The sequence below is a fragment of the Pseudonaja textilis genome, chromosome 1 (genome assembly GCF_049901715.1).
Source record: "Pseudonaja textilis isolate UNSWEBS1 chromosome 1, rPseTex1.2, whole genome shotgun sequence".
In the NCBI taxonomy this organism is placed as follows: domain Eukaryota; kingdom Metazoa; phylum Chordata; class Lepidosauria; order Squamata; family Elapidae; genus Pseudonaja; species Pseudonaja textilis.
Window position 1 is genome coordinate 264,840,406 of NC_141990.1, and position 25,161 is coordinate 264,865,566.

General features: G+C 36.5%; 1 protein-coding gene across 50 annotated transcripts in view; it reads left to right on the plus strand.

Annotated features, from left to right (window-relative positions):
• Positions 1–226: 226 nt before the first annotated feature.
• FUT8 (fucosyltransferase 8) overlaps positions 227–25,161 on the plus strand; it is an 88,088-nt gene continuing 63,153 nt past the window's right edge. For 6 of the 50 annotated variants that reach the window (XM_087921596.1, XM_087921618.1, XM_087921597.1 and 3 more), the window contains exons 1-3: positions 227–673; positions 2,598–2,690; positions 5,379–5,536. The gene's annotated coding sequence lies outside the window, so the exon portion shown is untranslated. The other 44 variants (XM_087921602.1, XM_087921624.1, XM_087921605.1 and 41 more) reach the window with 17 other exon arrangements.

Consider the following 25,161-nt stretch of genomic DNA (forward strand, 5'->3'; position numbering starts at 1 on the left):
GTTGTAAGGGACCCCCTGGGAAACCAGCAGCGACGTCGGGGGTTATAACACGCATGCGTGCTGCCAACACTTTCTTCCCACCCCCTCCTCCCCCGCTGCTGCCTCCTTGGCCGCCGCGAAGCTAACGTTCCTCCAGCATAGAGATTTTAGACTACCCTTCTCTCATTGGTCGCTTTCCTCCCATCACGCGCACCTAGTCCCCGCCCCTTCGGGTCTATTCTCTCTTGGAGGCAACGGGCAAAGAGGCCTTCGCGTCTCTTCCCATCTCGCGCGCGCCCCGTTTCTTTTTACAGTTCCTTAAGCTCGGATTACTTCTTTCCCTATCGGCCGGGCTTTCGGGCACGCGGGGAGAGCGCGTCTGCGCGCGCGCCGCTTCTCCCTCCCTTCGCCCTCCCGCCCGCGTTCTGTCAACGTTCTCGGCCGGCTCCAGTCTTCTGGCGGCTCCGTTTAAGCGGCGGTGGGTTCCTGCTTCCGTCTTCTCAGCCGCCTTTCTCCCCCCCCACCTCTCGCTTACTCCCTCCCCCGCTTTCCATCGCCTTTCTCCCTTCACGCGCCGCCTCCCCGCTTCTCCTCCATCGGAGACCCCGGCACTGCGGGAGCTTTGGCCGGCGCGGAGAACACACACACACACACACACACACAAAAAGAAACCAGCTTGCCGACGCGGATTGAGGTAAGGCGAGGCCGTTGTGAGGGCTCCGAAAGCGGGGCGGGGGGAGAGATTTCTGAAACTTGAGAGGATGCTCCGCTTGGAGCTGAGTCGGCTTTCGCTCGCTTCGACCCGGTTCTTCGTGGTGGGGCCTGGCGTAGAAGCAGCGGTTATTCAAGGCGCCGGCTCTGGTGTGTGTATGTGTGTGTGTGTGGGGGGGTATTGTCTCTTGTCAGCGAAAGGCAGGATAGGAGAAGGGGTGTGCAGGCTCCGCCAAGGCTGCCGAGCTCTCCCGGGACAGGATTCTCGGGGAGGAAGGAAGGAAGGAAGGAGAGAGTTGTCATCCGAGCCAGGGCCTGGCCTCCCTCGAGAAGGCAAGGAGGGCGCTTGAGGCCACAGAGATAAGGTAGGTAGGTAGATGAGATGAGTCGCTGCGGTTGCTATGTGTGGGCGCTGAATCCCGGAAAGAGGCTGCACCGGGCTCCAGGAGGAAGCCGGTGCCCTAGAGGAAAAAAAAAACAAAACGAAACCGGGCGGGAGCCTCCGAAAGTCTTCAAAGCATCAATCCGTACAGGAGGCACCCGGGAGAGTCGCGTCGAGCTCCGCAAAAAAGAAGAAAAAGCGGAAACCGCCGGTGTGCCAGCTGCGGGTGCGTGTATGGAGAGGGCAGTTGCGCGCAGCGGAGGGATGGGAAGGGAGGCCGGGGAGGCCGAACAAATGCCTTGAAAAGGAAAGCTGCGGGGCTGCTGTTCTTGCCCCCCCCTTTTTTTTTCTGATTTCTTTTCTCCCCGGGTCCCAGGAATAATTTTAAAAGAGAAAGAGAAAGAAACCCTAAATCGGGAAATGCATCTGCGGGCTAGCGAAAGTGAAATGTGTACCGTTCAGAAGGACGGGATAAGGGGGTCTAAAATCATTGGAGGCCAGGTTTTGCTTTTTCCGTGATTCCAATTAAGAAACGACGTTGAGTTCGTCAAGGTCCATGGAGATAAATTGCCGAGGTCTTTCTAACTCTTAAGATGTTTTTGTGTGCTTGGTGTAATTACATCTGCTTGCCTTTGGACATCTTTTACTGTCTCATTCTTTGAGTTTAAATTGTGCTGTCTGCAAAGTGAATCTCTAAGACGCTGAATTGATTTTCAATAAAACCTGCTGCTATGTATTTTAAACATAAGACCAGGGTGGTGTTGTTGTTTTTTGCAGTGGAGGGAACGTGTCATGAAAATATCAAAGAATCATAAATATCACATTACAAAGCCAAATCCTTTTTTTTAGGGTCAACTGACTAGAAAAGTTTTCAAAACGTTTTCTACTGATCTAAACACGGCACTTCAGAAGTAAATATGAAAGTGTACACCATGTGTAATTCACCTAGGGCCTTAAGTCTGCAAATATTTACATGCAAAACATGACAATTGATAGTTTGGGAGTGGTTCTTTTCAGTGGAATTATCTACACTAAAACAAACTGATAGGATGTCTGTGAGGAGCAGGTTGCAAATGTTTAGAATTCTGTTTATATTAATATGTGTAACATTTCATTTGGCAGTATGTTTTAAAAAAATTAAATTGTTTAATGATGCTTATTAATGTTAATAATAATTACTGGTATTTCTTTTAGAAATTAATAATTTTATGTCTTATATATTATGTTTAAAAAATATACTCAGACTTCAGCAGTTTCTATGTATAAGCTAAAAGGATGGCAATTAATCTTGAAAGAGTATGTCTTCAAGGCTATTAATCAGGTCTTACCAAAATTATAAATTATAAAAATAACACAATATTTTAAATTTATTAGAAGTACATAGTTAGATATCATTTCTATAGTTATTGATAAAAGAGATCTTAAAACTATAAGAAATTGTTATTCATTAATTTAGTATATGATGTGATTTAACTTTGAATATGCATGCTTAAATCTATTTTAACTTCGTATTTGAATTCTGCAGATATAAATACTTGAATACTGTAATGCCAAAGGAAAACCTCCTTTCCCTCTTTCAGACGTAATTTTCATTGATTTGTCTGGAATTTATGTTCAGGTAAGTTTGTACAGTATAGGACTGCAGATTTAATGTATTTATTTGGAATATTTATGCCATCCATTTCTTTGAGTTTTATAAACTAGAGTAAAATAGAGTTTTTTTTCAAGTTCATTGTAAAATACTACATAATAAATTCTTACAGTGTTTATTTTAGGAGACTGTATAAAGAGATGAGGTTTTTATTAACATTGGTCAATAACACTTTCTTGGACTTAGGCTATCCAAAAAAGGTGTCATAAACTGATAGTGTAGGAATGCTATAAGATTACAGGGCAGCTTATTAATGTACATAAATTGAATATAGCAGGTATTTCTCCAGTTTGAAAGCAAGTTGTTTACTATTAGAACAAATATATGAGTGTCAGAGTACATTTCAGTGTTTTAGAGATAAGGGTAATATAAATGATTTCTTTTTTAAAGAAATATTATGTTTTGAGATTGAAATCATCCTAAGAGTTGAAAGAAAATGTGGATTTGTGGCTACTGTGGTGTTTATAATGAAAAACATAATTACAGTGTTAAGTTGGTCTGGAGGGGGAGCTAGTGCCAAAGCAAAAGAAAATTCAAATTTATGCATCTATCTTTAAAACATAAGTTTCTTTCTAGCTTTATGATTGTGTTATATTGTTATAAAAATGTTTGATGGGGAAGTAACCTTATGTAACTTATAAGTTACCCTATGTAACTTATAATAGCAATATTAATATTATTGTATTTAGTGTCCATTACAATAAGTGTATTATTAATAAAGAGTTTGCATATAGTATATTACACAATTCATAACAAGTTTGATCTGTCTGGATATTTCAGAACTCAATCTTTTTTATTCATTCATTTCATCAAATTCATTACCCCATCCCACTTCAGTGCACAGCTACATTATATACTACATCATGATTATCAATTTCTTTTCAGAAGTTCTCAGTTTAAAGCTACTTTTTATTGAAAATCCTTTTATAACCTGATAACATGAACTTAGAAATATGACCAAAATTGACTCAGGTACTTAATTACAGTGAAATTTACTTTTTTATTGAATATGCAATTTAAACCACTTCCTGGTACACAATTTCCAAGGATGCAATCCGTTAGAATGCAGCCTCTTAAAAAAAATTCTTCCTTATGCCACAAAGGTGGTTGGCAAAATATCACCGTCTACCCTTCTGTTAATTCCCCTTTGGAGGAAATGTAATAATTTATGGTGATGTAATTAGGATCAGCATTGATGTAATAGAGAAACTAGGGACTTGGGTGAGGGCTTATGTACTTCCATTCCTGTATGCTGCTGTTTTATTTCCCCTTGTGGCTGCAAGTTGGAGAGGGGAGTTAAAAAAGTGATAGCATTCCTAAAGAAAGTTCTTTTTTGTGTTTTTTTCCCCTTATGGTTTTATCTCAAATTTGAAGGGACAGTTTCTATGACTTCATTTCAAATTCGGAGGGATACTTGTTTGGAGAGCACATTTGACTATGAGAATCAATTTTGCCCCAACCACCTGAACTGTTATAAGTTAAAGTTTCTCCCTAATGGTTAGCTACTGGAATCACTTGCCTAGGTTGAAAGTTAAAAGTTTTCTGACTCCCTCACATGGTTAAGTTTGTTTTGTGAACAGGGTCATCAGCTGGCATGTTGGAAGATGCAGAACTAGATTCTTAAAGAGAGACCAAACTTTATGTCTGTTAATTAGTTTTTCAGCTAAGTTATTGTTGTTAGTCATGAAGTCATATCCGACCCGTCGTGACCCCGTGGACAATGTTCCTCCAGGCCTTCTTGTCCTCTACCATCTTCCGGAGTCCATTTAAACTCACGCGGATTGCTTCAGTGATTCCATCCAGCCACCTCATTCTCTGTTGTCCCATTCTTCTTTTGCTCTCAATCGTTCCCAGCATTAGGCTCTTCTCCAGTGAGTCCTTCCTTCTCATTAGGTGGCCAGAGTATTTGAGTTTCATCTTCAGGATCTGGCCTTCTAAAGAGCAGTCAGGGTTGATCTCTAGGACTGTCCGGTTTGATCGCCTTGCAGTCCAAGGGACTTGCAGGAATCATTTCCAGCACCATAGTTGAAAGACCTCAATTCTTTGGTGCTCAGCCTTCCTTATGGTCCAAGTTTCACAGCCATACATTGCAACCGGGGAAACCATAGCCTTGACTATACACACTTTTGTTGGCAGGGTGATGTCTCTGCTTTGTAGTATGCTGTCTAGATTTGCCATAGCTTCTCCCCCCGCACCCCCAAGAGTAAGCGTCTTTTAATTTCTTGGCTGTAGTCCCCATCTGCAGTGATCTTGGAGCCCAGGAAAATAAAATCTGTCACTGCTTCCATTTCCCCCTCATCTATTTGCCAGGAATTTGAGGGGGCTGGATGCCATGATCTTAGTTTTTTAAATGTTGAGTTTCAAGCCAACTTTTGCACTCTCCTCCTTCACCCACTTCAAGAAGTTCTTTTGTTCCTCTTCACTTTCTGCCATTAGAGGGGTATAATCTGCATATCTGAGGTTGTTGATATTTCTCCCGGCAATCTTAATTCCAACTTGTGATTCATCTAGCCCCAACTTTCTCATGATGTGCTCTGCATATAAGTTAAATAGGCAGGGTGACAGTATACAGCCTTGGCAAACTCCTTTCTCAATTTTGAACCATTCAGTGGTTCTATGTCCAGTTCTCACTGTTGCTTCTTGACCTGCATATAGGTTTCTCAAGAGACAAATAAGATGGTCTGGTACTCCCATCTCTTTAAGAACTTGCCACAATTTGTTGTGATCCACACAATCAAAGGCTTTAGCATAGTCAGTGAAGCAGAAGTCGATGTTTTCTGGAACTCCCTAGATTTCTCCATGATCCAGCATATGTAAGTAGACACCTTTATTTGTATTTCCTGAAACAAGATTGTTCCTGGGATTGTATTACAGCTGTTGATCCTAGGTTTAGTTTAGTTTAGTGTATAGATGAATTTCCAATAAAGGAAAATATTTGAAGCTCAGGTTTGAACTGGAGACTGAATTTTAGTCCTTCCTTAGGCATGAAAGCCAGCTTGGTGACTTTGGCCAGTCACTCTTTCTCAGCTCAGCTCACCTCACAGTGTTGTTGTAGGGAAAATAGGAGAGGAAGGAAGTATTATATATGTTCTCCGCTTGAATTGTTTATAAAGGTGGGATAAAAATATTTTAAAAAGATGTAATTGTAGGTACTATGAGAGTATATCTACATGGTCTGCAGCACTGCTTTGCCTTTAAATCCAAAGTGCTGCACAGTCCTTATGGTTAAACAAACAAACTTATTTTGAGTGTGCTCCACAAATGGTAGTCCAACCTTAATAAAATTAGCAAGTTAAATTATTCAAGAACAATATCAATATACATCATGCTGCATGTGCAATTACAATAAAAATAATGTACACTGTAAGATATAACCATAAAATTCTAAACTTATAAATAAGCCTGATTTACCTGGCATCTAAATTTACTACTAACATTTACAACAAACTAGTCTTATCATTTAACTTTACTAATTGCCATTCTCAACATATTCTTACAATCTTTTCTACTAAGGTAGTCAGTTTATTAAATAAGTTTTAAAATGTTTCTTAATATTTGAAGTTATTTGTTCTTATGCTTTCTTCAAAGCAGTTAAATCAACCCTCATACTTTTGCGTAGTTTGTTTTATGCAAGGATAAGGTAAATTACAGGATTATAGCTTTTATAGTTCCTTCCTCTTAACCATAATGACTGAAGCTGATTAGAATTGAAGTCAAAAACATGTAGAGGTCATCAGAGATGCATAGAATTTTGGCTACTTACTGTGAATAAGCCAGTAAAAGAACTTAAAGGTTCCAACAAAACAACTTATGGTTCCAATTTACGAGGAAAGTATCAAACCTGAATTCTTCCCGTGAACAGGAATATAAACAAAGCACAGATTGTTCCAACTGTCTTTGTTTAACTTGTGGCGATAAAAAGACTTAAGCTTCTTGGCAAAGTCAAATTCTTTCAATTCTGGTTTTCCATTTAATCCCCAGTTTTTCATTATGTAACAGATGTTCTTAAATGAATGTTACTTTAGATACAGTACTTTCTAGGCTCTCATTTTCTTTGCTATCTCTTTTATGCCAAATATAGAATTATGTGCCAAATACAGTATTTATTACAAATAATAACAAAGCTTAGAAAATTCAACCTTGAAAACAATGGACAGGTTTTTGTCATTATTTACCAAGAAAAAAATAGCAACAAAATTGTATAATGTATATACTTTTCCTCACTCCATAATTAGTAATCCATGTAACCATCTGCCACATTAAAAAGTGGGAAACCATTACCATCTGTTAAAGAACCTTGGGTATAATGTTAAAAAAAGCCAATATCAGTATAATGTAAGTTAATCAATGAAATAGTTAATATACCTTCTGCAAAATTATATGTGAATACTGGTTTATTGTTCAACATTTATTCACTTGGAACACTTGAGCATGCCAAATATTCTGAAATCATAGTATTTGTGGTGAGTGTTCTGAAGTTTTGTTCTAAGTTCAGGACTAAAGGGGAAGATTCATTCCATGTTCTAAATCTTCTGATGTCTATGATTGTTTTTATTTATTTATTTTATTTATTTGTCAAGCAACTATTAGATAACAGGTATAAGTATAAGCATGGTTATGAATACATGAAATGGATACGAATAAAAAAAAGAAACAATAGGACAGGGATGGTAGGCACGTTGGTGCACTTATGCACGCCCCCTACAGACTTCTTTGGAAAGAGGTGAGGCCAATAGTAGACAGTCTAAGGTTAAAGTTTTTGGGGTTTGGGGAAGAGACCACAGAGTCAGGTAGAGATTCCAGACATTGACCACCACTCTGTTGCTAAAGTCATATTTCCTACAATCAAGTTTGGTGCGATTTACCTTGAGTTTGTATCTATTGTGTGCTCTTGTATTGTTGTGGTTGAAGCTGAAGTATTCATTGACATGTAGGACATTCCAGTAGATAATTTTATGTACTATACTTAGATCGGACCAAAGGCAGCATAGTTCTAGGTTGTCTAGGTCTAAAATGTCAAGTCTGGTGGCATAGGTATTCTGCTAGTAGAGGAGTGGAGAACACTTCTTGTGAAATATTTCTGGACTTTCTTGACTGTATTAATATCCTATATGTAACACAGATTCCAGACTGTTGAGTTGTATTCAAATATTGGTCTAGCAAATGTTTTGTATGCTCTAGTTAGTAGTGTGATAGTACCCAAGAAAAAGCTACGCAGGATTAGGTTAACAACTCTTAATGCCTTTTTGGCTATGTAGTTACAGTGGGCTCTAGCACTTAGATCATTTTAGATGAGTACTTCAAGGTCCTTGACATAGTTGGGGTCATCAACAAGGTCTTGATTATTCAGCTTGTATTTTATTTTCTGATCGTTTTTGCCAATATGTAGGACAGAGCATTTGTTTGTTGAGATTTGAAGTTGCCATTTGTTTGACCATTCTGAGACATAGTTGAGGTCATTTTGAAGGGTAGCAGTATTGTCAGTGGTGTTAAATAGCTTTACGTCATCAGCGAAGAGGACGCAGTTGCTCTTAATATGATCACAGAGGTCATTTATGTAAAGTATGAAGCGAGTTGGTCCTAGAACGCTGCCTTGGGGGACACCACTGTTGACAGGTACAGGATTTGATAGGGTGTTCCCTATTTTGACCATTTGTTGCCTGTTTGACAGGAATGCATCTGTCCAGTTATGCAGGTGTCTGGAGATGCCACAAGATTTTAGGTTTAGGAGTAGTTTGTCGTGTACCACTTAGTCAAAGGCTTTACAGAAGTCTATGTAAATAGCGCCAATTGCTTTGCCCTGATCGAGTTGTGTAGTCCATATGTTTTTGCAGTGTAGGAGTTGCAGATTACAGGATAATTTTTTCCTGAAGCCAAATTGTTTGTTAGAGAGCAGGTTGTTTGTCTTTAAGTGGAGGATAATGGATTGATTAATAATTGATTCCATGACTTTACAGGTGATGCAACATTGGTCTGTAATTTTCAACTAGGCTGGTGTCTCCCTTTTTGAAGAGGGGGATGACCGTGGGTAGTGACCAGAGGTTTGGCAAGGAGCTGGTCCTGAAAGATTTTTCAATAGTTGCGTAGTGCCTAGTTTTGGATGATGGTGGATTGGATGATGTAGGGTTGGATGCTGAGTTGTGGGTTGTGTGACTTACTTTTAATACAGTCAGCACGATAGTCGATGTATAGGTCCTCCTCTCCATTGTCTAGACGTTTTTTGAGTTTTGTGCGGAGTTCATGGGAACGGATTCTTTGCAGTATAGATAAGTCTGGTCTTGAGCAAAGTTTGTTATGGGTGGGATTGGTTTTTGCAATGGCGTTTATTGTATGAATGAATATACATTTGCTGGACTCATTTTTGCAAACAACTCTACAAAATCTTGGGGCCACCAAGCCGTCATTGTATTTGAACTTGGGGTCATCTCTGGTTATTTCAGTGATATCTTCAAGAGAGATGTTTGTTGTATTTGAGTTGCTTATGATATTGTGAACTTTGATGATATCTTCTGATTCGTTGATGTCTTCAACACCAACTAAGATGGCATTTGGACATTTCTGATCATTTTCCATGATGTCTCTGATGAGTAAGGGGATATCATTTGTGGAATTATTTGATATGATAGTGATTATTTGTGGCTGTGGTTTGGTGGTTATTTTTGGTTGTAGTTGTGATTGTAGTTGAGGGGGTAGTTGTGGTAGTGCTTGTTGGGTTGGGATTTGATTTTGAGCTGATAGGTATTCGCTTATCTGTGCTGTATTTTTTTTTTCCAAGAGAGATTAGGCTTGCTCGTATAGTTGTTTCAAAACTTGTTGCTAATCGTTCTTCTGTTGAGTGAATTAGTGATTCTATGCGTTCAACTCTGTCAGACAGGGTATTTAGTTTGTTTAGGTTAGGTAAACATGATGGACATAGACAAGGGAATGTATCTGATTTTTTAGGAGATCAGCTAGGTTTTTGTTTGTTTAAGCAGGCAAGGTGGGCTTGATTGTCACATAGGTGGCATTTAATGTTATTTTCGCTTTCATTGATGGTTTCAAGACATTTGAAGCATGTGCAGGAGTCTGGGAGGTCATTGGTAGACATTTTTTGTTGTTTGGTAGTAGAGAGTTTGGAGTTTTTGGCTGGCATGGTCAATGACAATAGTACACTAAACAATTACAATAGCTAATTAATATGATAGGTAGACAGTTACTTAATGAATGTTGGTAATTAATAAATGTTAATTGATAAGTTAGAGAACAAATCAAAAATAAGACTACTTATTACTAAAAATCAATCAATCAATCAACTAGATAATACAGTATTAAATCTCTATCAGTTCAATAAATCAGTAAATTAGTGGTCATTTAACAATTAATTATACTATTAAATGATAAATCAATTATTTTAGACAAAGCATTATCTATCAATAATTGGTCCTGAGGTAATGAAATAGTGGAGGTAGTGAAGTATTGAAGGTTGGTAGTGAAAAGTTCCTTTGTTTTTCCTTAAAGCCACGTTGTTTGGCTTTTGTTTTGTTTTGTTTTTGTTTTTAAAGAGGAAGTGTTGCTGCTTGATAGATTTGGATGGAGAAGATTTGAATGAACTCTCCAATCATCTAATTGGGAGAGTCCCCCCAACCCCAAATTTTCAGACTATGATTTGGAAGGTATATTACCCAATAAATAGGTCCATATTTCATCTGTCATCCCTAGTTTGAGGTAATTGAACAGCATAGAACCAATTAAGCAACCATTTCATCTAATTGTCCCCTGACAACAATTGAGTCCAGGTAACAAACTACAATTAGTCCTCAGATTACAATGGCAAGTGGGGCTAGGATTGCTATCGCTAAGTAATTTAGTCAAATCAAATCCCTTTATAACAATCTTTGACCAGCCTTTATAGTAAAAAAATGAAATAGTTTGGCACAATAATTTGTTACTGGGAAAAGAAAAAAACAATTCGACAATAAAATGACATATTCTAATAAAGTTTTATGCAGTTGTATAATTTGGTGAAGATAGTTGGCCACCTGATTGTGGGGTTAGCCTCCCTTAAAAAGTAATAAACGTAATATTGATCAGTGTGGCCCTCATATTTGAAAATCAAAGGGGAGATCAGAGCATATCTTGGGGCATCATAAAAAGATCATATGAGAACATGTACAAGAGTTTCTACCATCCTGGAATACAAGGACAAAGTCTCTGCAAATAAGGAATTCCATGGAATCTTCCCACCAGTACAGCTGATAGCAGGAGACCAAAGCCAACTCTGGAAAGGCCCATCTACATTTGCTTAGATTTACATTGTGTAGATACCCCACAGTAGAAGACTTGTGGCTATCGAATATTTAGTAATAGAATTCAATGATATTGGTAATAACATTTTGATGATCAGTGTCCCTGATTTTCTCTTTTACTATTGATTTGGCCTTCTCCATGGTTAATTGGCATAAATATTCAGGAGTGATGCACAGACTGCAAAGTTCTGCTACTCAGACACTGTGCTAATAAAATTGGTAACTGACAACAGCAGAGGAGTCAGGCGTATGGGGTCAAACATGATTCTAAATCCTAAGATTAGAAGCCTAATCCAGGCTTGAGCCTTAATCCTTAGCATATTAGCTTCAAATCTCAAGATTGCTCTGGGAGTGCATTTTGGGGTACAAAACGCACTCTGAAAGCAAAAAAAGTTGTAAGTAATTTGATTAAATGAATTCAGGTTTGTATATGGGTCAAGTTGTAACCTATTTATTTATTTAAAACACATCGCTGCCTATCTTTCAGACAACTCTGGGTGGCTCCCAGTAAAACATAATAATTGAGCAACTGTTTTAGCCATAAACAGTTTTTCTGATGCTGGAATGTAATTTGCCTGTAATGCCCATGCAATTTATGTGCTCTTTTGGCAGGAGAAGTGACATCATTAACTGGATTAAATTAAAAGGTATAATGTCACTTGACCATATTACATAATGATAGCAATTCTGGGAGCCCAACTGCCATTATAACCCCAGAATGTACAAGATATTAAGGAGGAAAAAGTAAGGAGAGTAGGTGAATGCACAGATGCTGTGGCAAGTGCTAGGGAACATAAGGGATGGGGGATAGGGAGCAGTCATAGGAGGGCAAACAGAGACCCATGGCTGGTCAATAGAATCCTTGTGAGGATCAGTAACACTAGCACTTAGACTTATATACTGGTTCATAGGCCACTCAAATCAGAGGATCATTGGTTTGAAAAGGATTAAAGAGGACTTCTATGTCAAAATTGAATGGCCCCCTCTCAACAGCCCCCACACCAATTTGCACCACGCAGATGACCCTGATGATGTAGATAAACCTCTAGGTGGCCTTAATGACCCGCTAAAAGAATGCAAATGTCCAGCTGTCTGCAAGGAGTATAAATCCTTCCATTCCCCACCATCCAGTCAGAGCTAAAGAAGTTTCTTGGATGAAAAGCGAAATGTCTTCAAAGAAAAACCAGAAAGTCCAGTTGCCTCTTGAAAAAAGCACCTTTGGGACATACTGCTTCATAATATCTTAAAGCACTTTTTAAGCAGAGTCAGTATATTGCCCCCAACGATCTGGATTCTCATTTTACCAAACTGGGAAGAATGGAAGGTTGAATCCACCTTGAGCTTGGTGAGAATTGAACATCTGGCAGTGACTTGAATTAGCCTACAATATTGCATTCTAGGCACTGTGCCATCACAGCTTCTAGAGTCTTAGGCAAGTTAACTGAGGTCACGGGAAAGGGGGTGGAGTCTGCTGGAAGACTAGGTGCTATGGAATATAAGATTCCTGGATTCTCATACTCTGTAGCAAGCTCTTCAGGAGGAAAAGCAGGAGTGACATGTTGGGGTGACTTGTGACCCTCCCTTCTGGCTTCGCCATTGACAAGCGTCAGTCACGTGATGCAGCCTGCTACAGCATCATAATCGCACACAACTTGAGCTAGAAGACACAGAGCTGAGACAAAAGTGTGACTTTTGCCTCTGGAGATCAGCTACAGTGACAATTGTGGAAAAAGCCTACCTGTGCAGCCCTTGTAAAGCACAATTGTGAGAACAGTACCAATCACAACATTAAGATGTATAATTGAACTGTAGCACAAAATGCACTATTCCTAAATATTGCCTCCTAAGTGTCTCCACACCCTGCTAAGAGGAAAAATTGGGATTTGTTGTCTAAGGATTTATTTTAATAGTCCTCATATGCCAGTATGGCAGGATCTATCTTATCCCAGCTAATGGAAATAAGAGGAGATAATCATTTTGACATTTGCAGGAAGAAATATCTTTGAGTTGTATACTTCTTCAGGCCACAGATTTTGCAGCTAATAATCCCTATATCCAGTAATTCAGTTTAAAGTACAATAAATCACATAACTACAATCAATAATAGGTAAATCCCAAACGATACAAATACAACATAATTTTAACTGTCACTTTTTCTCCCCAACTAGATCCCCAAAACTTCTTAGCACCAGGCCAAAATTTTGACCACATTGTCTGTTTGGTCTGGGATAGAAATTTTCCTCCCAAATAACCAGTGCAATCTCAGTCCTGTACTGAGGTCTAAACTGCAATGGGAACGAGGCTTGAAAATCTATTATAAAAAGCTCTCTGTAATTGCTGGTTTGCCTCTCAACAACCTCTAAAAATGGAAGGGAGTTCTTGAGGAGGATATGGATCGTTGCCTCCTTTCAGACAAATAATGTAACTTTCTCTCCCTTATAAATTTAACTTTTAGCTTAGATTCAGCCAAATTACCAAGTTCACAGATTGTGTAACTATAAAACTAATTTGGGAATTCAGAACCATTTTAGTTGTAATTAGTGCCTGATTGCTCAGTAATATTTTAAAAAAATATTTATTAAAATTCTTAATTATGGATAAGTGAGAATTCATGAATTGCAGTGTTGTTCCTGTATAGTACAAAAGTCAAATGTGTGCACCATGCATGTGAATTGTAATTGTAGGTTGTTATATATAAACATTATGTAGATATTTTGAGCTTTTGTAGCAAAACTACTAAATGGGAAAAGTACACTGTACATATGGATTAGAAAGAAATTTGAGCCAAGAGCCACAGAAATAATATTTTTGTTATTTCACTGTGTGTGTGCTATGATAATTTGTTAAAGAGAATCTGTGTTGATGCAACTTTGCTGGACTTAGATCTACAAGAAATTCAGATTGCCAAAAACCATGGTAATTGTTGTTCTCATTGTGGTTTTGAGAATTTTAAAAAGCTTAAACATTAAAAAAAATCCTTTTGAGTAGTTTTTCTATAAGTTTGAGGATAGAGCTTTACCCAACTATCTTCTGAATTCTTGCACATATCGTATGCTTGCACATAGTTGTAGAATTAAAAAATAAGAGATTAAAAGGCTTGTTTCAAATTTATTCATTATAACAATATGAAAAAAAGTTTCAAATTTTGTTCTGTCAGAACATAGAGCACAGAAAATATTTGGTATGAGTTATTTAGTGAGCACAGAATAAAACCTTTTTTCATCTTTGCAGATCTTTAGGAGGCATAAAGTCCATCTGGCAGGAATTATTGCAACATGGATTAGCCTGTATGTAACCTATGAGATAGTATTAATCTGAAAATAGGATTTCTTTTTCAAAAGTTTTATGTTGATCTTATCAAACATAAAATAAGGCAGCTACCACAGTAACCGTAGTAATCTTTAAAAGGAAAGGCTATAGTGTGACTGACTGATTGTATTAGAAGGAAATAACAGAAGAAAGAATGAATAGTATTATAGTATTAGATGAAGGAAATAATAGTGAAAGGTGCATATTTTTCCTGGTATGTTGGTTTTACTTTTTATGTATTCAGAACAAGCATCCTGAAGAGGTAATTTACATTGTGTGGAGTATGATCCAAGTTTCTCTTTAGTTGACTAAGTCATGCTTTTAACCAGATGATTAAAGTATCCCTGTCTTTTGAAAGGATCATGAGGCTGTTTTGGAAATTTCTGTGTCTTCGTGTTTGCGCATGTATGGATGAACCGGTATTTTGCTTCCCAGGATGATCTGTATATACACACATTCAAGATAGCTGGAAGCAGTTGTGTGAGACTTGAAAACTTGGATACTTTAATGATTAAAGAAAAGAGTGTGGCTTATATTCTCATGTAACATAAAGTATATATTTCAAATAATTTTCACAGCTCTTATATATTAGTAGTGCTCATCTTTAACCCTTGGAATGTAGTCAGTTGAAATGTAAATAATAAAATACAGTGTGCTGTTACTTACCACGAGTATGCTTTGATCTGAACACTGTTTTATAACAGTTGCTCTGTAGATGCTATGAACTTTCTTGTCTCCTGTAATTCTTACCATCTTCGAAGAAATATTCTTGAGGAGAAGAAAAGCAGGTATTGCAACTTAATTGCTCATTTTTAGGGAAAACAGAATCATTTTCTATTCTTTCTAAAATCTTAATCTACATAGTTTTAATGTTTCAATATTTTAATTATTTTTCTACTTGTTTTATAACCTGTAAGCTTCTCAGAGTCACCCTACAATGAATTTAATAAATAAATAAATGTTGCACTAGGGCTATGCAGTGTTTTGAATTCAAAAGGAGAACTGTGGTTCTGAGAACACATAGGCATAGATATAGTGCCTGTCAAAAACACCTTAATCAAACATGCCTGTTCCCAGGATCTTGTGTGCAGCTGTGTGTGGCCTGGAAAACATGCATCTGCATTAAGATGCTGCTACATGCATAAAGTAGTGCACTCTATTAATCACGATTTCTCTCTTTTTTAAAATCATATATTTTATTTTTAAAAACAAAATTACAAATCTCTATTTACATTAACAGCCTTGTGTTGTTAGTAATACATATATTTCCTTTTATACCTATACATCAATTCTATTTCTATATTCTACCGATTTGTACCATCGATCCCAAACTACATAATAGTCCGATTCATCCTTGCCTTTTAATTCCGCTGTGAATTTAACCATTTCCACACAGTCCATTATTTTTTGTATCAGATCTTCTTCGGATTATATCTTTTCTTTTTTCCATCCCTGTGTGAAGGCTATTCCCGCTGCCGTTATAATATGTATAATGATGTATCGGATAGACTTGCTAATTTTTCCCTTAATTATTCCTAATAAAAATATTTCTGGTTTAAGTTCTGTAATTTCTAATAGACATTTTCGTATCCTCATCCAATATTTTTTAACTTCTAGGCATTGCCACCACATATGGAAAAATGTTTCTTTATGATTGCATTTCCAACATTCTGATTTTATATTTGGATATATTTTAGATAGTCTTGCTGGTAAGTGCCATTTATAAAACATTTTGTACTGATTTTCTTTAAATGCTGTTGACAATGTCAATTTACAGTTACTAATCCACATTTTTTCCCAGTCCTCTCATTTTATATTATGACCTACATTTTTTGCCCAGGCAATCATTGGTCCCTTCACTATTTCTTCTTCTAGTTCCACTTCCAATAAATAATCGTACATTCTTGTTATGAATTTTTCCTCCTTGCCTGTCAGAATTTGGTCTTGTTGTTGTAAATTTTTTTCTATCCGTGTTCTTCTGAATCTTTTCTAAATTTTGTCTGAATTTGTAAGTATGACCGCCAATCTATAATTATATCCTCATCTTTTAATTCTTCAATTGTTTTTAGATTCCCCTGATTATCTAGTAATTCTTCATATCTAATCATTTTTTTGTGTTTGGATATAATATTACTTCCATAGGTGAAACCCAACTCAGTACTTCCATATAATGTTTTCTTTTTATCTTTCCCCATGTTTGTAATAGTGATTCCCTTATCAAATGTCTATGGAAGTATTAGTGAGTCTTTATTTTTTTTGTCCCATAGAAAGGTGAGCTACCCTGCTTGAAGATTATGGCCCTCAATTGCTAAGATTCTTTTATTTTTTAAATTTATCTGCTCATTTACCCATATTAGAATTGCTGCTTGATAGTACAATTCCCATTTTGGGAGTCCAAGGCCACCTCCCCTTATACTATCTTGTAACATCTTTAAACTTATTTATGCTTTTTTACCCAACCATAGACATTTCAAAATTATCTTGTTCAGTTCCTGAAAAAAATTCTTGTCTAATTTTATAGGAATTGTATGAAAATAATATAATAGTTTTGGTAAGATATTCATTTTTATTGTTACTATCTGTCCTAATAAAGATAATGGTAATTTTCCCAATTTGTTAAATCTTTATTTTTGTTGGATTAATTTCTTATAGTTATCTTCCTTTATAGAGGAACATCTCCCCGTTAGCTAGATTCCCAAGTATTTGATTTTTTAACTATTTGCAATCCCATCTTTCCTTCTAACTCTTTTTTCTGTTTTTCTGTCAATTTTTTGGCTAATATTTTTGTTTTTTCTTTGTGAATTTTTAATCCTGTTACTGCCCCATAGGTCTCCAATCCGTAACAAACTAACCCCTGTCTCCCTTGGTTCTTCAATAAAAAACACCAGGTCATTTGCAAATGCCTGTATCTTATATTCTTCTCTTTTAATCCTCAGTCCTCCTATTTCCATATTTTGTCTAATCTGACACATATTCTTTCTCTTTTACAATTTGGGAATTTAATGTCCATCTTCTCCTTAATTTTTTCTTTCCCTTCCAAATTATCTTTAGGGGTTGTGGTCTGCCCATACATTTGTCATAATCTCATTTCCTAATTCTACATACATCCATGCCATATCTAATCGGGACCATGACTTATGTGGGTTCAAATAGAAAGTATATTCTTTTTTTTCCAGATTTAATCTCCTCCACTGATCCAACAAATTTAATTCCTGTATCATATCAAAGAAGGATGTTGGCAGAGTTTTCCTTTTCTTCTTATTTTTGTACTACTAATATAATCTTTTTTTTTTAATGTCTACCACCGCATTGTAATGCCCTACTATACATATGTTTCCCTGTCCAATTTCTAATTTTTTTTTCATGTAATTAATTATAAAATTCAGTTTGATTTTCATTTGGGGCATAAATTGTAACTAATAGCATTTGCTTCTGGAATATCTCTAATTCAAGTATCCAAACTCTTCCATTTGGATCCGCATATATTTCTACTGCCTTAATTCCTTCTTTGATATATACTGCTATTCCTCTCTGTTTTTGTTCTGCCAGAACTGCAAATAATATTCCTAATTTTGGGTATTCTAAACACTTCTGGTATTGTTCTTTAATGTGTACTTCTTGTAGGCATATTATTTCTACTTTTTGTTTTGCCACTCTTGTTAATATTTGTTTTCTTTTGGTAGGTGAATTTAGTCCATTAATATTTAACAATATTAGCCTGGTTTTTTCTTCCGTCATTCTACTTACGACTTGGTATCTGTCTTCTATTAATGCTTATGTCCCTTTGTGGGCGTATTCAAAATCTTATTCCTTCTTTCTCTCCTTGCTTAATTTCTTCTTTACTTCCTTCTTCTTGTTCTCTTTCTCCTAATTCCTGTTGCTGATCTTCTTGGCTCTCCAGTTCATCCTTGCTGCTACTTTCTTCTTCCACTCCCACAATTTGATCATACAAATCCTGTGCCCTATCCAGGTTATCTATCCTAATCCTTTTCTCCTGCCATGATACCAACTAATCTGGGATTAGCCACTGAAACATTATATTTTTTTTAAATCAATTGTGTTGCCAGAAATTTATAGTCTCTTCTCTGTTCTCTTACTTCCTTTGGGATCTGTTTTAAAGTTTGTATCTCTTTATTTGTATATTAGAGGTTCATCCCTCATTATTTTATATATTACATCCCTTACTTTTTTTCTAGCAAATCTAACATGGACTTCTTGTGGTAATCTATTGTGTCTTGCATAGCTAATCTGGATTCTATAGGCAGGATCTCTTGACTGTCTCTTTGCAGTGCTTGTGCAGTTAGTTCTGCCATGATGGTGCTCAGATCTTCAGATCTTTGCTCTCCATAACGTTCTGGAACCTCAAGTAGAAGGCTGCACGATCCATCTCCAGATGAATTATTTGTTCCTCTAATTTCTTGTTCATTGTCACTTTTTTTTTTGTCCACTATTTCCAATTTCTTTTCATTTTGTACCGATCTAATTTCCACTACCTGTAATTTTTGTTCATTCTTCTCAGTGGTTTGTTATATTGTGTCTACTTTGTCCTCTAATGTATTAATGTTCCCCTTCATTTCCATATGATTCATTGACATATTCTTCTGCATCTTCATCATGGCTTCTTGAATTGCCAACAGCGTCGTTTCTATTGATTGCATATTAGATGTTGCGCTTTGTTTTTTGGCATCCAACATTCCCTCAATCGTCTTTGGGCCAGCTGGAGATGAAACCGTCAGTGATGGGTTGGATTTTGTCTTCTTTGCTGATTTCAAAGTTGTTATTATGGCACTTGTCATATTTCTTAGGCTTCTGTTTACTTCTGCCAATACTACCATCCACTTTATATTTTATGTTAAGAATTAGTTTAGATTAGTCTCTTTTCTCTACTAATTTCTCTACTTATTTTTCTGTTTTGTAACTTACTCCAACCTGCCAATACTACCATCCACTTTATATTTTATGTTAAGAATTAGTTTAGATTAGTCTCTTTTCTCTACTAATTTCTCTACTTATTTTTCTGTTTTATAACTTACTCCAACCTCTCAGGTTCTCCTTATTTTTAAATACTTAAACCTTTCAATTTCACTATATCTCTACCAATTACAAAGCATAGACCTATCACCAATATTTACTTCTCAGCCAGACTTCTTGCAATTCTTACCTTATTTATATAATATATATATAATATATTACTTAATTCCTTTTAATCCGTATGCTAAATGTTATTAATTAATTCTATTGAATAATAGTTATCTCTAATAATAATTCATTAATAGTTCAATAAGTAGAATAATAATAACAATAATCAGTCTAGAAATTTAATTAATCAATATATTAGGGAAAAATGATTACAAATAAGAATCTATATGAATATGAAATTAGTATAATATTACAATACAAATATATCACTGTATTTATAGTAGTAAATATATACAGTATAACTGTAAATATATAACATTTATAATTATAATCAGACAATATATGTAAATTATATTTTTTTCCAAAGTCTCTTGATTTTTCTTAATTTAAGCTTAATAAGTAGTCCAGTGTTTGACTTTAAGTAAAAACAGAAAAAGAAAGAAAGAAACAATGCCAAAAACTTTTTTTTTAAATCACCAAATGATCCCAGACTGTTCCTTCTTGTTTCTTTCCTTTATTTTTCCTTTCCATGGGTTACTGTATCTTTTAATAAGATTTCAGTTACAATGCATCCTCGAGAGTCTTTTTAAAGTTTCACTGTTAATCCTCTTTATTTTTCCAGGTGGCATTCTATTTTTCCATTATTCCAAGTCCCACCCTTTTGCCTCCACTCTTCTCCTTTTTAGGGCTTTAAAATGATCAAGAAAAAAATCTTTATTCTCCTTTTGACACTTAGATTTCAGCTTAAGGTTGCCTATTAGTGTCAAAATAGATTAATATAAATTTCTTTCCATTCCATTTGTAATTCACTATAAAGGTAAAAAAAGGGTTTTAAACCTCCTTTTCTCTCTCCTTCGCCGCTTAAAGATCTTCTTTCATTATCTCTCTAAGTATTTTTAGATTCAGGGTACCTTGCTTAGATGTTCTCTGTTGTTTAGCCCAGTCCGTCCTGCTTTCCTCTTTGCCTTCCTCCTGCACAATCTTATCCAGTCGGGTTCTTCTTTGAGGTGGCCATTTCTGACCACCGCTGCAACCATCTTTGGGGAAGGGAGTTTAGACCAGCCAAGGAGGAGAGATGCGGCTCCCCTCCACTTGGCTAGCAATCTCCCCCCTCTTCACCACTTCTAGGGGGTCGCTTCAGCCCCGAATCCAAAGGATTGGGGCACTCCAGCAGCGAGCACAGATTGAAACCATGCACAATCGCGGATTTTGGTCTGTCGCTGAAGAGACCCAATCCGGAAGTCAAAAGAAGGAGGTTCTTTTGTTCCTCTTCACTTTCTGCCATTAGAGCGGGGTTTCATCTGCATATCTAAGGTTGCTGATATTTCTCCTGGCAATCTTAATTCCAACTTGTGATTCATCTAGCCCCGCCTTTCTCATTATGGACTCTGCATATAAATTAAATAGAGAGGACAACAGTATACACCCTTGCCGAACTCCTTTCTCAGTTTTAAACCAATCAGTGGTTCCGTGTCCAGTTCTCACTGTTGCTTCAAGTCTCCAGAAGTCTGAGTGGAATTAAAAAGTTAAAATTATGATATAAGGTGGGGAGAAATTGAATTGAGGACTCATTGGAAGGGGCATTTTATAATTTATTAAAGTGATATTTTGAACAGTGGAATGGAAATATATGCTATAAACATTAGTGCTCAAGAAAAAATATTAATGACAAAGAAATTATAAATGCTCTGGGAATATGGAAAAATGGTACATATAGATGGTGCAACTAGAGAAATGTTAATACAGTTCTGCTTTGTTTATGGCTCTGCTCAGTTTAATATGTGTATGAAGACTGCACCTGCTCCTAGTAATTGGAAGAATCTTGTTATTTTTCACTTACAAGAAAGAGTAGCAAAAATATGCTGGCTGTTGACAGGTAGCATTTAACTTTGTTAAATGTCCAGGGGAAGTATTTGGTAAATTTCTGATTTAAAGGTATCACAGGACATAGCAATAAGTAAAATTTTGGAAACGTAGTTCTGCTTTTTTGCTATGAAGGGAGAGTTTTATCTTTTGGTAAGCCATTGAAAAATATGTGACTCTGAGAAAATTAGTTCATTCTACATTTGTTGATTTACACAAAATGTCTGATAAAATTAATAGACTTGAATTAAGAAACCTTTGCATAAAGCTGAAGGTCAGTCCTGAATGCAATAAGAGTAATACATAAGAGAAGTAAAGCACATGTGAGAACAAATGGAATGCTTAGTTAATTGTTCAACATATAACAGGTAATAAGACAATGATGCATGATGTCTCTATGATTATTTAATGTATTTATGGATGTAAGGAATGCTTGTGGTAATATTAATGACATTAGTATTTGGAGTGCGAATGAACAAGTATTTTTAAATGTAGATGACATCAAGTTGTTGACTGAGAATCCAGTTGATTTGAAGTGACTGTTAGTCATTCAGTGATACAGTGAGGAACATGAAACTGAAAATTAATATATTACAAACCAAGATAGTTGCATTTGAAAATCGACTGAACAGTTACAAATTCTATAGATTAATGGATTGGTAGAAGATGGGACAATGGATTAATAGATTTAAATATGCCAATATTCATGGTGAAAAATGAATATTGCTGTAAAATGGTTACGTATGAAAATGGCTATGTATGAAAATGTGCTGCTGCAGTACCCACTTTGTTAGGTGGAAATAGGAGTTGGAGAAATCATAAAAGTATATTTTATTTAAGTTTCATTCCAGCAGGTATATAGTACTTTAAAATGTGTTTTATAAAAGGTCAGGAAACTTGGGTGCTGAATGAAGATAGGTTGAATTCAAAAGTGAATGAACAAAAAGAAATATAGTAGTTTGGTCATATGGAAAGAATGAAGATCAAATTGGAAAAGGATTATATGAAGGGAGAATGAATGAGTTTTAAAGGAAGGGGAAGACTGAAAACCATGGTTGGATGAAATTGATGATGAAATTCTGAAAAGAGAGTGGGCTAAAAAGTTCAAAGAACAAAACAATGCATGAAGTGGTATATGGAAAAGGCAAAAGTAAGGATAATTTTTAATACCAGGACAGTATAGAGAGGTATAGTGAATGGTCTTGGTGTAAAATAATTTCAAGTAAATTTCTTTGCCTTATCACATGTATTTTAATTTAATTACCTTAAAATCTCTTTTCCATATTTATGTTTCACATAATATTGCTGTCTCTGAAAATGAATACACTGATATATATATATATATATATATATATATATATATATATATATATATATATATATATATATATATTATATATATATATATGGATCTTTGTTGTTGGGTTTCTCCATAAGATTGAAGTATCTAGGCACGTTTGATGAAGTCTCATTCATCATCTTCAGGCTTCTGTCTCCGGCTCTGTGCTTCTCAGAGTAATGTGAGATTGCAGCTGCTTCCTCCTTTTAACTGCCAGTGGGGTGGGACTTGATTGGGTGGGGCTTGGCTGTGTTCTGATTGGGTGGGGGTTGCCGTGTTCCCCACCCATCAGCACAGCAGCCCAATCCACTGCAGTAAGAGAGCTGTCTACATTACTCTGAGCTGACATGAATGAACTCACGTGCTATCTCATCTTGCGAGCTAACAACAAGATCCACATACAAATACCGAGAACCTCAGAAACATATATATATATATATATATATATATATATATACATACATAGTCGTTTCCTTAAGTTTTCGGGTACTTATGTATGGTATTCAGCTTTGTTCGGGTATTTTCCCACGTCATTATAGTTGTGCTTTTAAAGTTGTAGCAACGTTTCGACAGAATCTCATCTGCCATCATCAGGCTTCTGTATTGTGTTCGGCTGTGAGTCAGACTTTTACAGTTGTTTCACTTTTAAATTTGGGGCTAGCCTACTACTGTGCCAGAATGGTTTTTTCTTCATCCTGATTGGTTGGGAGTCTTGGTCTGTGTTTATTGGTCTTGGAGTTTTCTGTGTTCTGCTTGATTGGTGTTTCTAATATCTTCTGCCTGTTTTGTGGCTCTTTTTGTGTCTTGATTGGCTGGCAACATTGTGTTCCTGTATTGGAGGCTTTTAGTGCAGCTTGGCTCCGAGTAAATGGACGGCTATCATTTGTTAGGAAGCTAGGTTTCATCTGGGTGCCTGGTTGGGGTGTGTTTGAGCTGGAGGTATCGGGGGCGGAATCTGTGTAGTATCTAACTGACAGGCATCACATCAAGACTGCCTTCAAAACAGACAGAAAAATAGCAGCCATCCTAAGAAACCCCAAAGATAAAATTGACCAGGAAAACCAAGGCATATATGAAGTCCCCTGTGCATCATGCCCTGCCACATACATTGGACAGACCAATAGAAGAATAAGTACCCGCCTAGATGAACACAAAAATGCAGTAAAAGTGTTGGAACACACTTCCTCACTAGTCCAACACATGAAAGCCACAGGTCATAGCATCGACTTCAATGGCACCAAAACCCTAGCCACTATAGAAAATCCCAGCCACAGAATTATCAGAGAAGCCATAGAGATTGAAAAAATACTTGAAAGCATGAATAGATGAGATGACTCCACCACACTGTTAATTATCTGGAAACCTGCACTCTCAAACAAAAAAATCTCCACACCACAAGCCAGCCAAACACCTGGGCACAAACAAACTCCCCCTGATACCTCCAGCTCAAACACACCCCAACCAGGCACCCAGATGAAACCTAGCTTCCTAACAAATGATAGCCGTCCATTTACTCGGAGCCAAGCCGCTCTAAAAGCCTCCAATACAGGAAATACAACATTGCCAGCCAATCAAGACAAAAAAATGCTATAAAACAGACAGAAGATATTAGAAACACCAACCAAGCAGAACATAGCAAACACCCAAGACCAATAAACACAGACCAAGACTCCCAACCAATCAGGATGAAGAAAAAAACATTCTAATACAGCAGTAGGCTAGCACCAAATTTAAAACAGAAATGGCTGTGGAATTCTGACTCACAGATAAACCAATACAGAAGCCTGATGATGGCAGATGAGATTCTGCCGAAACGTTGCTACAACTTTAAAAGCACAACTATAATGACGTGGGAAAATACCCGAACAAAGCTGAATACCATATATATGTGAGTGTGTGTGTGTGTGTGTGTGTGTGTATGCATGTACATACATACACACACACACATATATAATTAATCTGTTATTATAAACTATGTTTTTATCCTTGTAGTTACTTTATTTAGTCTTTAAAATTCTTCATTAATTTAGAATACCTCAAATACATTACAGAAGAAACATTTGACTACGTCCAAACTATCTGGGTTTTCATCAGCTGCATAAAGCAAACTTCCTTTGATGCATTTGTGACCTGAATTTTTAATTTGTAGTATCCAAATTTAATTCAGACTTTTTTGGGAGTTCTTTAGATGCTATTATTAAGGATTTGGCTATATTTGATTGATTGATTGAATTTATATTGCTGCCTATTCACCCATGGCAACTATTGGCTTACAGAATATAAAACCACATTTAAAATAAAAACTAACAAAAAGAATCAAATAAATTAATAAAGTACAATATAACAAAATCACCCCCCAACTCCCACTCCCTGCCCCGACAACAGCAGATCACATGAGCCATTTAATGAGCTCCATCCCATTCTGGGTTCCTCAGGCTCTCTGGCAGAACCAGGTCTTCAGTGCTTTCTGGAAGAGTATTAGAGTGGGGGCCATTCTAATCTC